Source organism: Oratosquilla oratoria, chromosome 1, assembly GCF_046742065.1.
Source record: "Oratosquilla oratoria isolate Oo_2021 chromosome 1, ASM4674206v1, whole genome shotgun sequence".
Classification (NCBI taxonomy): Eukaryota; Metazoa; Arthropoda; class Malacostraca; order Stomatopoda; family Squillidae; genus Oratosquilla; species Oratosquilla oratoria.
The window spans coordinates 97227723-97242433 of record NC_134777.1 but is presented as its reverse complement, the minus strand read 5'-3'; the positions used below and the strand labels follow the sequence as shown (position 1 = coordinate 97242433).

At 35.5% G+C, this 14711-nt stretch overlaps 1 protein-coding gene across 1 annotated transcript in view; it reads left to right on the top strand.

Moving 5' to 3' along the window:
• Positions 1 to 4478: 4478 nt before the first annotated feature.
• The window catches only part of LOC143030975 (UDP-glucuronosyltransferase 2A3-like), a 71655-nt gene continuing 61422 nt past the window's right edge, over positions 4479 to 14711 (top strand). Inside the window, exon 1 of the mRNA XM_076194283.1 lies at positions 4479 to 4763. The gene's annotated coding sequence lies outside the window, so the exon portion shown is untranslated. The remainder of the gene's footprint in view (positions 4764 to 14711) is intronic.

Here is a 14711-nt window from a genome sequence, read left to right as displayed (position 1 = left end):
CCCCCCTATGAAAGAGATAGAAGTATCAAGGAATGAAATAAGGAAACACTTGAATAATCTCGATGTCAGAAAATCGCATGGACCGGATGAAATGACAAACTGGGTTTTGAGAGAATGCAGGAATAAACTAACAGACAAAATACATAGTCTAATAAACAGTTCCTTGAAAGAAGGAAAAGTTCCAAAAGATTGGAAAAGAGCAAATATAGTACCAATATATAAAGAAGGACCCTACTAACTATAGACCGGTCTCTCTTACAAGTACGATATCTAAAATCTGTGAAAAAAAATATCAAAACTAGATGGGTAAAGCATTTGAAAAAAAAACTACTAAATCCAAGGCAATTTGGATTTAGACAAGGACGATCATGCGTCACAAACTCAATGTGTTTCTATTCAAGGCTAATAGATGTAATACAAGAAAGAGATGGATGGGCTGATTGTGCATTTCTAGACCTGAAAAAAGCTTTTGATAAGGTGCCACATAAGAAGTTGCTTAAGAAACTAGAAACTGCAGGAGGAATACAGGGCAAACTACTGAAGTGGATGGAAGACTTCTTGCATGAAAGAAAAATGAGAGTGGTGATAAGAGACAAACACTCTAATTGGGATGAAGTGATAAGTGGTGTTCCACAAGGAACAGTTCTGGCCCCAATAATGTTTGCTATATATATACATATATATACATATATATATATATACATACATAGATAGATGTATATATATATATATATATATACATATATATATATACATATATATGAATGTATATTTATATATATATTTATATATATATATATTGATATTGATATTGATATGGATAAAGGAATTGAAAGTTATATGAGCTTCTTTGCGGATGATGCAAAATTGTTGAAAAAAGTGAACACTGAAGAAGATTGTGAGTCACTACAGAGTGATCTCAATAAAGTATGGGAATGGAGTGGGAAGTGGGAGATGGAGTTTAATATTAAGAATTGTAGTATAATGGAATTTGGAAGAAGCAAAAATAGAATAGTGAGATTATATAAATTGGGAGAAGAAGAAATAAAAAAGTTGAAAATGAGAAGGACCTGGGAGTCATTATTATGAATAATATGTCACCTGAGAAACATATAAACAAAAATTTTGGAGAAATTTATAATATAATAAGAACAAAGTGGCATTTACATACCTGGACGAAAAAATGGTGAAGAAAATACTAGTCACTTTGATAAGACCAAGATTGGAATATACAGCGACGACATGGTCACCAAGTACAAAAAATGTATAACAAAACTTGAAAGAATACAAAGAGCAATTACAAAATTGGCACCTATAATCTCACAACTATCAAATGAAGAGAAACTAGCAAAACTTGAGCTACAGACATTAGAGCAAAGAAGAGAGAGAGGAAAGTTGAAGTTATAGAATCATGAAAGGCATAGAAACTATTGATAGAGAGGATCTAATAAAATGGGATGATAGAAATACAAGAGGACACGGAAAGAAAATCAAGACAGTTATAGAAGAGATCTGAAAAAGAGCAGCTTTCCCCACAGAGTAATATACATTTGGAGCAAGTTAGATGAGAAAGCGGTGTGTGCAAAAACAATACATGAATTTAAAAACAGTCGAGATAAAATGAGATATGAAGACGGGACACCACGAGCATAGCTCCCCTTCCCGTAAAATACAACTAGGTAAATACACACGCACATATATATATATCAATCACGAAAAACCCACAGTCGGAATAAAAGGAAACTTTAGAAGAAAGTATAACTTCTATATTTCGGCTGATAGCTATAGCCCTCTTCAGGAATGCTATTAGCTGAAATATAGAAGTTACACTTTCTTCTAAAGTTTCCTTTTATTCCGACCGTGGGTTCTTCGTGATTATCATTTACAAATGTGCTACAACATTTTGTCTAAGTGATATATATATATGTATATATATATATATATATAAATATATATATATACATATATATGCGTGTGTATTTACCTAGTTGTATTTACCTAGTTGTATTTTACGGAAGGGGAGCTATGCTCGTCAGGTCCCGTCTTCATTTCTCATTTTATCTAAAAAAAATTTAAATTCATGTATTGTTTTTGCACACACCACTTTCTCATCTAACTTGTTCCAACTGTCTATTACTCTGTGAGGAAAGCTGTTCTTTTTCAAATCTCTTCTATAGCTGTCTTTTTTTATTTTCTTTCCGTGTCCTCTAGTATTTCTGTCATCCCATTTTATCAGATTCTCCCTATCAGTAATTTCTATGCCATTCATGATTCTGTAAATAGCTATCAAATCTCCTCTCTCTCTTCTTTGCTCTAGTGTCTGTAGTTCAAGTTTTTCTAGTCTCTCTTCATATGATAGTTTTGAGAGTGTTGGTGCCAATTTTGTAATTGCTCTTTGTATTCTTTCAAGTTTTTTTATACATTTTTTTGTACTTGGTGACCATATCGTTGCTGCATATTCCAATCTTGGTCTTATCAGGGTGATTAGGATTTTCTTCACCATTTCTTCATCCAGGTATGTAAATGCCACTTTGATTGTTCTTATTAGGTTATAAGTTTCTCCAAAAATCTTATTTATATGTTTCTCAGGTGACATATTATTCATAACAATGACTCCCAGGTCCTTCTCATTTTCTACTTTTTTTATTCCTTCTTCTCCCAATTTATATGCTCCTGTTATTCTGTTTTTGCTTTTTCCAAATTCCATTACACTACACTTTTTTGTATTGAACTCCATCTCCCACTTCCTACTCCATTCCTGTACTTTATTTAGATCTCTCTGTAGTGATTCACAATCTTCTTCAGTTTTCACTCTTTTCAGTAGTTTTGCATCATCTGCAAAGAAGCTCATATAGCTTTCAATTCCTTCATCCATATCATTAATATATATAGCAAACATTATTGGGGCCAGAACTGTTCCCTGCGGAACACCGCTTATTACTTCATCCCATTTTGAGTGCTGGTTTCTTATCACTACTCTCATTTTTCTTTCTTGCAAAAAGTCCTCCATCCAATTTAGTAGTTTTCCCTGTATTCCTCCTTCAGTTTCTAATTTCTTAAGCAACTTCTTATGTGGTACTTTGTCAAAAGCTTTCTTTAGATCTAAAAATGCACAGTCCGCCCATCCATCTCTTTCTTGTATTATATCTATTAGCCTTGAATAGAAACATATTGAATTGGTGACGCATGATCGTCCTTGTCTGAATCCAAATTGCCTTGGATTTAACACTTTGTTTTTTTCTAAATATTTTACCCATCTACTTTTGATAATTCTTTCACAAATTTTTGCTATTGTACTTGTTAGAGAGACTGGTCTATAGTTGGTAGGTTCTTCTTTATTTCCTCCTTTATATATAGGTACTATATTTGCTTTTTTCCAATCTTCCGGAACTTTTCCTTCTTTCAAGGAACTATTTAGTATGCTATGTATTTTGTCTGCCAGTTCATTCCTGCATTCTTTCAGTATCCAGTTTGCTATTTCATCTGGTCCATGCGATTTTCTGACATCAAGATTACTCAAGTGTGTCAATATTTCATTCTTTGTTACTTCTATTTCTTCCATAGGGGGGACTTTCTCTTTCCATTCAATCTCTTCAGGTTGTATGTTCTCCCTTGTAAACACTGATTTAAAATGTTTGTTCATAATTTCCGCCATTTCCGTGTGTGTGTGTGTGTGTGTGTGTGTGTGTGTGTGTGTGTGTGTGTGTGTGTGTGTGTGTGTGTGTGTGTGTGTGTGTGTGTGTGTGTGTGTGTGTATGTATATATATATATACACATGTATATATATATATATATATATATATATACTGTATATATATATATATACATACATATACAGATATCTATAAGTGACAAGATTGTGAGGTAAACGCAGAAAACAGTTTGAGTTTTATTCATTGACGTTTCGCCCTTACCTCCTCGGATTGTGATAAGGCTATGTAAGGTACGTACGTTATTGAAATAATTCAGGTTTATTCACTAAATTCACAGAATTCAACAGATAAAATTAAGATCTTCTATGATGTTAAATCAAGTAGTGGATCAAGAAAAAATAGATACACGTTGGCAATGGGTGATTTTAATGCTAAAGTGGGGGAAGAATATGGTAGGTAAAGGCGAAACGTCAGTGAATAAAACTAACATTTTTCTATGTTCACCTCACCACCCTCCCACTCAACTGTTCTCCATGCATCAACATACATATAAATATATTTATATACGCAGTATATACATTTCTTTTAGAGGACATAGTAACAGACTCTCGTTTTCTAGTTCTAAGTCTTGGCAACTCTGAGCTGGCATGCTAGTACCGCCCACCGCTCGGTGCGGAAAGGCGTAGGTAGAACTTCTCATTTATGGACGAAATCGAAAATTATTTTATTCTATCGTCTCAGCTGGGTCTCTTGCAAGTGCCGAAATTTTATATAATAACACAGTAGGAATAAACATGTGTCCCGACTTTCACATGGAAATGTTTGGTCGCTTTTTTAATAATCTTTCCTTAGAAAAAGAAATCATATTATCATACACACAACGAGGCAACCAGGCTCCACCGGGTTTCTGATGCCTTCCCGTCTTCAGAGTATCTTGTAGTCTCGTGTAGCAAAGGATTGCTATTACGTCAAGCAATCTTTAGAATTCACTCTTGGCTCTAAAGAATCACCTGTCGTTAGCCAAAAGCAAGTAATAAAAGTAGCCACTGGGCTTGAGTTGGAGGGAGACCTTCGAAGACTGGAGGAATATACGCGGAAATCGCCTAATTGGTGAGTATATGTGTGTATATATATATATATATATATATATATATATATATATATATATATATATATATATAGATATATATATATATATATATATATATATACATACATATATATATATGTATGTATATGTATATATATATATATATATATATATATATATGTATATGTATGTGTGTGTATGTATGTATATGCATGCATACATATATATATATATATATATATATATATATATATGTATGTATATGTATATGTATATGTATATGCATATACAAGTATATATGTTATGGTTTTGAAGCAGATTTGTGTTTAGGTGTAGGAGGATTTTTCCTGGCAGGATGTCCCACTGTTATTATGTGAATTGGGATTTTCCTGTTTCCACCTCTTGTCTCAAGTTCCTTTAACCTTCACGACAAGTCGTTAATTAACAAAGTGCCAGACCCTGAGTGGGAGGTCCTATGTTGGTGTACGTATGTGTCGTTTATGTCTACGATTCACCATGGTCCTAGATCACTTGCTGGACTCGTGATCGATAGTTTTTAACCTTCCAGGAGATAGCTAAGAACTGAGATATTCCCCGCTCTATGATTAACACAATAATCTTACACACACACACACACACACACACACACTTCAACGAACGGACGGCTTAGAAGACGTTCTGAAGAAAATTGAAGTTTCGTGGATCCCAACGCAAAGAGAAGTGCCTATTGTATTTACAGGGTGGGGGAAATTGCTCGTGGGGTAGTGGGAAAGTAGGGAAAGAGGAGAAGGTGAGGGATTGCTGAGGGAAATGGAAGGAAATGAGGAAGGAGAGGACTTGGCCCAGGCAGACAGGCGAAAGGTAAACAAACGACCCCCCGACCAGCTGAGCGACGATGAAATGTCTAATAAAAATGTAAAGATTAGAAGTATAAGAGCAATACAGTAGAAAGTGATGACAATGTTTTCCAGGGATTTAAAGAGGGTGGGGGGGACACAAACCCCCCCCCGACTGACAAGACTAGAAGAGAAGGTCGATAAGATGATCGAGGACTTGGAGCGTAGGTTCGGTCATGTTAACAACATTATACGGAGGGTTGAAAAATTGGAAGAACTAGAGAAGGCGAACAAAAACTTAACTAAGGAAATTGAAGAATTAAAAAAACAGTTAAAAGAAGTAAAAGATGAGAATAAAGTCTTAAAGGAGAATAATAAGGAGAACAAGGAGGGTTGGAAAAAAATTCAAGAAAATAGCAAAGTTGCATTCACTGACATAATCAGACAGCAAATGAATGAACAAACTGAAAACTCAGTTATTAAAGTGATGAGACAGAAGGAGAATATAGTAAGAGACTTAGCAGACAGAAAGAAATGTATAATTATATTAGGAATGGAAGAGAAACATAACCCAGATAGAACCACAAGAATCAAAGAGGAAAATGAAAAAGTAAGAAATTTACTTGAATTAGTTCAGGAAGATGAACCAGAAATAATTAAACAAATCGAAGAGAAATTCAGGCTCGGGAAATATAGTACAGACAAGACCAGACCAATTAAGATTAAATTCAGGTCACAAACTACGGCTGAGAATATCTTATCCAAAACAGGGAAACTAGCAACAAGTGAACAATATAAAAAGGTATGGATAAAAAGGGAAATGAATAAAGAGGAAAGAGAGGAAGAAAAACAGAAAAGACTTGAAGCAAAGGAAAAAAACGAGATAAGAACGGAGTCAGAAAAAGAGAGATTCTATTGGAGAGTAGTGAATATGAAACTAAAGAAAGTCGACATACAAGAGAAAAACAAAAGGGAAACAGAGAACACAATGGAAGTGGCAGAAAACTAAGAGTGTCTTACACAAATATAGATGGATTAATAACAGGATTGAATGAGCTGAATGATTATTTGAAAGAAAAAGAACCAGACATAATGGGAATTGCAGAAACAAAATTAAAAGGTCCACTACCACCCAACAGTGTAGGACATGATGCATATAATTATTGGATTAGAAACAGAGTGAAAAAGGAAGGGGGTGGAGTTATGTTCCTGACTAAGAAGGATATAAACGTGAAGGGTGTCACATATGGAAAGAATACAGTAGAGATGATAATGATGGAAGTAGAAGACAGAGATAAGAAGAACAGAAAGTTTGTGATAAATTATGTGCCCCCGAAAACAGCCTCATGGGAAGAGAGTGAACATAAAAGTATGTTAGAGGACACAAAGATAACATTAAACAAGATAATGGAAGAGGGAGGAAAAATAGTTATGATGGGCGACTTTAATTGCAAAGAAATCTGATGGGAAGAAATGACAGTAAAGGGTGGAGACGGCTCATGGGGAAACGCTCTACTTGAGATGGTTACTGACCATACAATGACACAATGGATACAGGAGAACACTAGGTATAGAAATGAAGAAGAGCCATCGAGACTAGACCTAATGATTACATCCGAACCTAGAATAGTGGACAAGATTGAATATAAAACACCAATAAGTAAAAGTGACCACATATTGATTGAACTGGAACTTAATGAAGAAAAATATATGAAAAGAAATGAACAATATAGAAATAGGAAGAATGATGTATGAAAAAACAAACTTTGATAAAATAAGAGAATTATTTCAACAAGAAAACTGGGAAGAAATATACAAAGAAGAAACAACAGTAGAAGAGAAATGGAATATTTTGACAAAAATTTACAAAAAAGGAGTGGAAAAGTATGTCCCAAGACAAAAACAAGAAGAATATGTAAAATGCTGGTACAACAAAAGCTGTAGGGAGTTAAAAGACAAAAGAGACAAAGCCTGGACCAAATGGAAAAAATACAGAAGACCTGAAAAATGGAAAATATATACCGGTTATAGAAATGAATATATACAAATGTGCAGAGAGGAAAAGAGAAAATATGAAAAAGATATCATAGAAAAGTGTAAAGATCAACCAAAACTATTCTACAGATTTGTAAACAATAAACTGAAAAACAAACAAGACTTGGAGAAATTAAGACAGGAGGGAGTTGAATACACTGAGGAAATGGAAATGGCGGAAATTATGAACAAACATTTTAAATCAGTGTTTGCAAGGGAGAACATACAACCTGAAGAGAACGAATGGAAAGAGAAAGTCCCCCCTATAGAAGAAATAGAAGTAACAAAGAATGAAATATTAACACACTTGAGTAATCTTGATGTCAGAAAATCGCATGGACCAGATGAAATAGCAAACTGGATACTGAAAGAATGCAGGAATGAACTGGCAGACAAAATACATAGCATACTAAACAGTTCCTTGAAAGAAGGAAAAGTTCCAGAAGATTGGAAAAAAGCAAATATAGTACCTATATATAAAGGAGGAAATAAAGAAGAACCTACCAACTATAGACCAGTCTCTCTAACAAGTACAATAGCAAAAATTTGTGAAAGAATTATCAAAAGTAGATGGGTAAAATATTTAGAAAAAAACAAAGTGTTAAATCCAAGGCAATTTGGATTCAGACAAGGACGATCATGCGTCACCAATTCAATATGTTTCTATTCAAGGCTAATAGATATAATACAAGAAAGAGATGGATGGGCGGACTGTGCATTTCTAGACCTAAAGAAAGCTTTTGACAAAGTACCACATAAGAAGTTGCTCAAGAAATTAGAAACTGAAGGAGGAATACAGGGAAAACTACTAAATTGGATGGAAGACTTTTTGCAAGAAAGAAAAATGAGAGTAGTGATAAGAAACCAGCACTCAAAATGGGATGAAGTAATAAGCGGTGTTCCGCAGGGAACAGTTCTGGCCCCAATAATGTTTGCTATATATATTAATGATATGGATGAAGGAATTGAAAGCTATATGAGCTTCTTTGCAGATGATGCAAAACTACTGAAAAGAGTGAAAACTGAAGAAGATTGTGAATCACTACAGAGAGATCTAAATAAAGTACAGGAATGGAGTAGGAAGTGGGAGATGGAGTTCAATACAAAAAAGTGTAGTGTAATGGAATTTGGAAAAAGCAAAAACAGAATAACAGGAGCATATAAATTGGGAGAAGAAGGAATAAAAAAAGTAGAAAATGAGAAGGACCTGGGAGTCATTGTTATGAATAATATGTCACCTGAGAAACATATAAATAAGATTTTTGGAGAAACTTATAATTTAATAAGAACAATCAAAATGGCATTTACATACCTGGATGAAGAAATGGTGAAGAAAATACTAATCACCCTGATAAGACCAAGATTGGAATATGCAGCAACGATATGGTCACCAAGTACAAAAAAATGTATAAAAAAAACTTGAAAGAATACAAAGAGCAATTACAAAATTGGCACCAACACTCTCAAAACTATCATATGAAGAGAGACTAGAAAGACTTGAACTACAGACACTAGAGCAAAGAAGAGAGAGAGGAGATTTGATAGCTATTTACAGAATCATGAAAGGCATAGAAATTACTGATAGGGAGAATCTGATAAAATGGGATGACAGAAATACTAGAGGACACGGAAAGAAAATCAAGAAAGACAGCTATAGAAGAGATTTGAAAAAGAACAGCTTTCCTCACAGAGTAATAGACAGTTGGAACAAGTTAGATGAGAAAGTGGTGTGTGCAAAAACAATACATGAATTTAAAAATAGTTTAGATAAAATGAGATATGAAGACGGGACCTGACGAGCCTAGCTCCCCTTCCCGTAAAATACAACTAGGTAAATACAACTAGGTAAATACACACACAAATTCATTGTCCAAGGGAGCGGGTGCGATGTGCAGTGCTATGAAGTTTTTCAACCTTGGGCAAAGACCGAACTAAAGATCGCTTAGTTTCCAGGCCAAGTAGGTACCTTTACACAGTGTGTGTGTGTGTGTGTGTGTGTATTCACCTCGGATCTGCTGCAGCCTCTTTTCGAGACAGCCAGACACCACCCTACGGCAGTGAGCTCAGAGCTCATTATTAGCAGATATCTGGGTAGGTCTGAGACCACTCACACTCCACACACCGGGAATGCAAGGTCACAACTCCTTGACTAACGTCCCGTACCTACTCGCTGCTAGGTGAACAGGGGCTACACGTGAAAGGAGACAAACCCAACTTGTCTCCGCCCGGCCGGGGAATCGAACCCCGGTTCTCCGGCTTGTGAGGCCAGTGCCTTACCAATCCGCCACCGGGCCGTGTGTGTGTGTGTGTGTGTGTGCGTGTGTGTGTGTGTGTGTGAGAGAGAGAACTGTCAACATACTTTGGTTAGGCCTAAGACCGGCCCAGTGTAAAGAGATTATCATACTGGGCTTCCACGAGCCTCACCAGCGCCAACAGTTGAGAGTTCGTTTGAGTGAAAACGACTTCGGTTTCGATATTGTATTTTTCAAATCTCTAAATATCGAATTATTTTTCGTCATATATAGCAAAGCTGAATGATGAACTAAGAGATACGTATACGAACGTTAGATATACTGTTGAAATGTTCCTAGAGATGTCTAGATTTATATAAGCAAAGTTATATTCTAGTTCTTGAAATAGAGGTTGGAGATAGGGTGTGGGAAAATACCCTAGTGTGATAACTCTTTAAACGAAGTTTTAAGGGTGCCACTATATAAATGAGTCGACTGGCTTTACTTGTCAGAAGTCCTGCATGTTCGTTCTGAACTGCCAATGACGCTTTCTTTTATAATTTTAATCAGTAGAAATCAGCATTCATTCTCAGAACGTCAACTGCGGGAGGTTCTTCCTGTGGCGACGGCGTCGTCGTCTTCCGGGATCAACTTTTTTTTTTCTTCTTCTTCCTATTCTCCTTCTTATTATTATACCTCCTCTTCTTATTTTTCTTCTTCTTCGTTTTCTTCCTCTTCTTCTTCTTCTTCTTCCTCTTCTTTTTCTACACCGTAAAATGTAGAAGTGTATCCAGCAACACTCCTGGTGGGAAGAGGGTGGTAGAAGTCATACATAATAAGCATTTGTTTGTGATTGGAGATTAGACTTAGAAGTGATGAATGAAAACTGGTTTCGTATCTGAAACCAGCACACCAAAATTAGACCAGAACAGAAAATATGTATATATTCTTGCCTCAATTTCTCTGTATTCAGTTGTACATACATACATACATATACCAAGGCTTTTTATCTCCTTACAAGGGAGGTAGCCAAAAAGGAAAAGGCATAAAATCATTCCCACCCATTCCATCCCTGAATACACTCCACACCCTTCCACCCTCCCTCTCATCTTAGCACCTCCTGGATGACGGGTCATCCCTGCACCTTGTCCACTGCCCTGGGTCAGAAGCAGTTGTAATTATATTATAAAACTACTCCATACGGGGTAATGAAGAAGGGGTGTGGTTCAATTACTGGAGAGGCTTGAGCAGTGGCATCTCGTGTATAGGCACTGCGGAAATGCAGCACGCCCTATTTTCACACGATTTTATCGATGACATTCAATATAATGAGTCTTTTTTTTTAATTCTTTATTTATAATTGTACAATATATAATCCTTGCGCGTAATGTCAGTAGTCATCTCCTAGTTAATTAAAAAAACATGTATGGAACTGTATGCTTCAGTTCCAGGGTGTTTGGCCTTTGTGCACGTGTCTGAAATCTACACGCATAGTCGCTCACATAGAGTCGACCCTTTTATGCAGTTCCTTTTTTACTTGGCTTACGTTGTGCTTAAAACTCGCCTACCATATTCTTGAATGTGATTAAGTGTAAGATTAAATTGTCATGTTTCCAAGAATAGTTACGTGACTAAGTGAATTTCAACAGTTTAAGTTTTCATAGTTTCTTGTTTAAGATTTTATCAAGTTTATGTATAAATTTTATTTCGGTAGTTTTGTTTCGTTTTACGCAATATGAAAACAATGGCTAACATTTTTCTGCGTCCCCACTAATTTTAGCTGCGAGCTGCCACTGGACTTGAGTGAAGAGGTATGGAAGATTCACCAACAAAAATAGTGATGTGTAGGTTTGGCCTCAAGATCTGTCTACATGATTCATTTTCCCTACTACATAAAGTTTCTATTCAGTTTATGAGTTGACGTCAGTACCGCTGTTCGACTGAACTATAAAAAATATTGCGCTGTTCTTCGATAAGGATGCGGGAGGGTGGGCACAGTGGCGATTCTCGGGGGGGGACTGGGGGGCTATGCCCCCCCCCCGAGTTCTTCAGCTGGCCCCCAGGTTGGCCCTCCCAGTTTTTTTTGCATATCCTATTTTTATCTTGTCCAAAAAATTATGAGTGATTGTGCAAAAAAAAAAAAAAAAAAATGAGATTGAAATCACTTATGGATCCGTGTTTGGTTCTATTTCGTTTTGAAGCTAGGTATTATTTAGTCTTTTTGATGTGACTTTCTTTTCTTGTACACATTCCATATTTACCCAGGTGACTTCGTCATTAATTTTATCCACACTTCTGTTTGGAAAACTATATGTCTTACAATCTTCCCTATACCCCTATCTTTCTTAAATTTATTAATGTCAGTCGACTATGCGCCTTCTTAACCTACCTTCATATATCTATATATGTAATGAGTTTAGTATATATATATATATATATATATATACATATATATATATATATATATACATACATATATATATATATATATATATATATATATATATATATATATATATATCTTTTTCAACCACATATCACTTTTAATTCCATACCATCGCAATTTAATTGATCACTGGGAACCATTCAGTGTGTGTATATATATATATATATATATATATATATATATATATATATATATATATATATATATATAGATAGATAGATAGATAGATAGATAGATAGATAGATATAAATAGATAGATATACATACACTCACACACACACACACAAACACACACTTTCAACGAACGGACGGCTTGACGAACGCTCTGAAGAAAAGTGCAGATTGAGGATACCAACGCAAAGAGAAGTGCCTTTTTGTAGATGCAGGGGGGGGAATTGATCGAGAGGTAGTGGGAAAGTAAGGAAAGAGGAGAGGGGAGGGATTACTGGGGAAATGGAAGGTAATGAGGATGTGGAGGACTTGGCCCAGGCAGACGGGCGGAAGGTCAACATGAAACGACCACCGGATGACGAAATGGCAAATAAAAATGTAAAGATTAGAGGTATAGAGAGGAGAAATACAGTAGAAAGTGACGAGAATATGTTCCAGGGATTTAAAGAGGGTGGGGGGGACACAACCCCCCCCAGACTGATAAGACTAGAGGAGAGAGTTGATAAGGTGATCGAGGACTTGGAACGTAAGTTAGGTAATGTAGGCTCCATTCTCCAAAGAATTGAAAGATTGGAACAACTAGAGAAGGCTAACAGAAACTTAACTGAAGAAGTAGAGGACCTAAAAAGACAGTTAGGAAATGTAAAGGAGGAGAATGAGAAATTGAAGAAGAATAGTAATGAAAACAGTGAGAAAATAGCTACAGAAGCTAAAAATTGGAGAATAACTCAAGAAGGGAATAAGGTTTCATTCACTGACATAGTCAAACAGCAATTGAAAGAACATAATGAAGACTCAGTTATTAAAGTGATGAGACAGAAGGAGAATATAGTAAGAGAATTAGCTGACAAAAAGAAATGTATAATTATATTAGGAATGGAAGAGAAACATAACCCAGATAGAACCGCAAGAATCAAGGAGGAAAATGAAAGGGTAAGCAGTTTATTAAAATTAGTCCAGGAAGATGAACCAGAAATTATAAAGGAAATTGAGGAAAAATTCAGACTCGGAAAATATAGTACAGATAAGACCAGACCAATTAAGATTAAATTCAGGTCACAAACAACGGCAGAGAAAATTCTATCCAAGACAGGGAAACTAGCAACAAATGATCAATATAAAAAGGTATGGATAAAAAGAGAAATGAATAAGGAGGAAAGAGAGGCAGAAAAGCAGAAAAGAATTGAAGCTAAGGCAAAAAACGAGGAAAGAACGGAGTCAGAGAAAGAGAGATTCTATTGGAGAGTAGTGAACATGAAAATAAAGCAGTTCGACATACTAAAGAAAAACATAAGGGAAACAGAGAACACAATGGAAGTGGCAGAAAACTAAGAGTGTCTTACACAAATATAGATGGATTGATAACAGGATTGAATGAACTGAATGATTATTTGAAAGAAAAAGAACCGGACATAATGGGAATTGTAGAAACAAAATTAAAAGGCCCACTACCACCCAACAGTGTAGGACATGATACATACAATTATTGGATTAGAAACAGAGAGAAAAAACAAGGGGGTGGAGTTATGTTCCTGACAAAGAAGGATATAAACGTGAAAGGTGTCATATATGGAAAGAATACAGTAGAGATGATTATGATAGAAGTGGAAGACCGAGATAAGAAGAGCAGAAAATTTGTGATCAACTATGTGCCTCCGAAAACAGCCTCATGGGAGGAGAATGAACATAAAAGTATGTTAGAGGACACAAAGATAGCATTAACTAAAATAATGGAAGACGGAGGAAGAATAGTTATGATGGGCGACTTTAATTGCAAAGAAGTCTGCTGGGAAGAAATGACAGTAAAGAGTGGTGATGACTCATGGGGAAATGCTCTACTTGAGATGATTACTGACCATTCAATGACACAATGGATACAAGAGAACACTAGGTATAGAAATGAAGAAGAACCATCGAGGCTAGACTTAATAATTACATCTGAACCTAGAATAGTGGACAAGATTGAATATAAAACACCAATAGGTAAAAGTGACCACATATTGATTGAACTGGAACTTAATGAAGAAAAATATATGAAAAGAAATGAACAATATAGAAAAGGAAGAATGATGTATGAAAAAACAAACTTTGATAAAATAAGAGAATTCTTCCAACAAGAAAACTGGGAAGAAATATACAAAGAAGAAACATCAGTGGAAGAGAAATGGAATATTTTGACAAAAATTTACAAAGAAGGAGTGGAAAAGTATGTCCCAAGACAAAAACAAGAAAAAGAATATGTAAAATGCT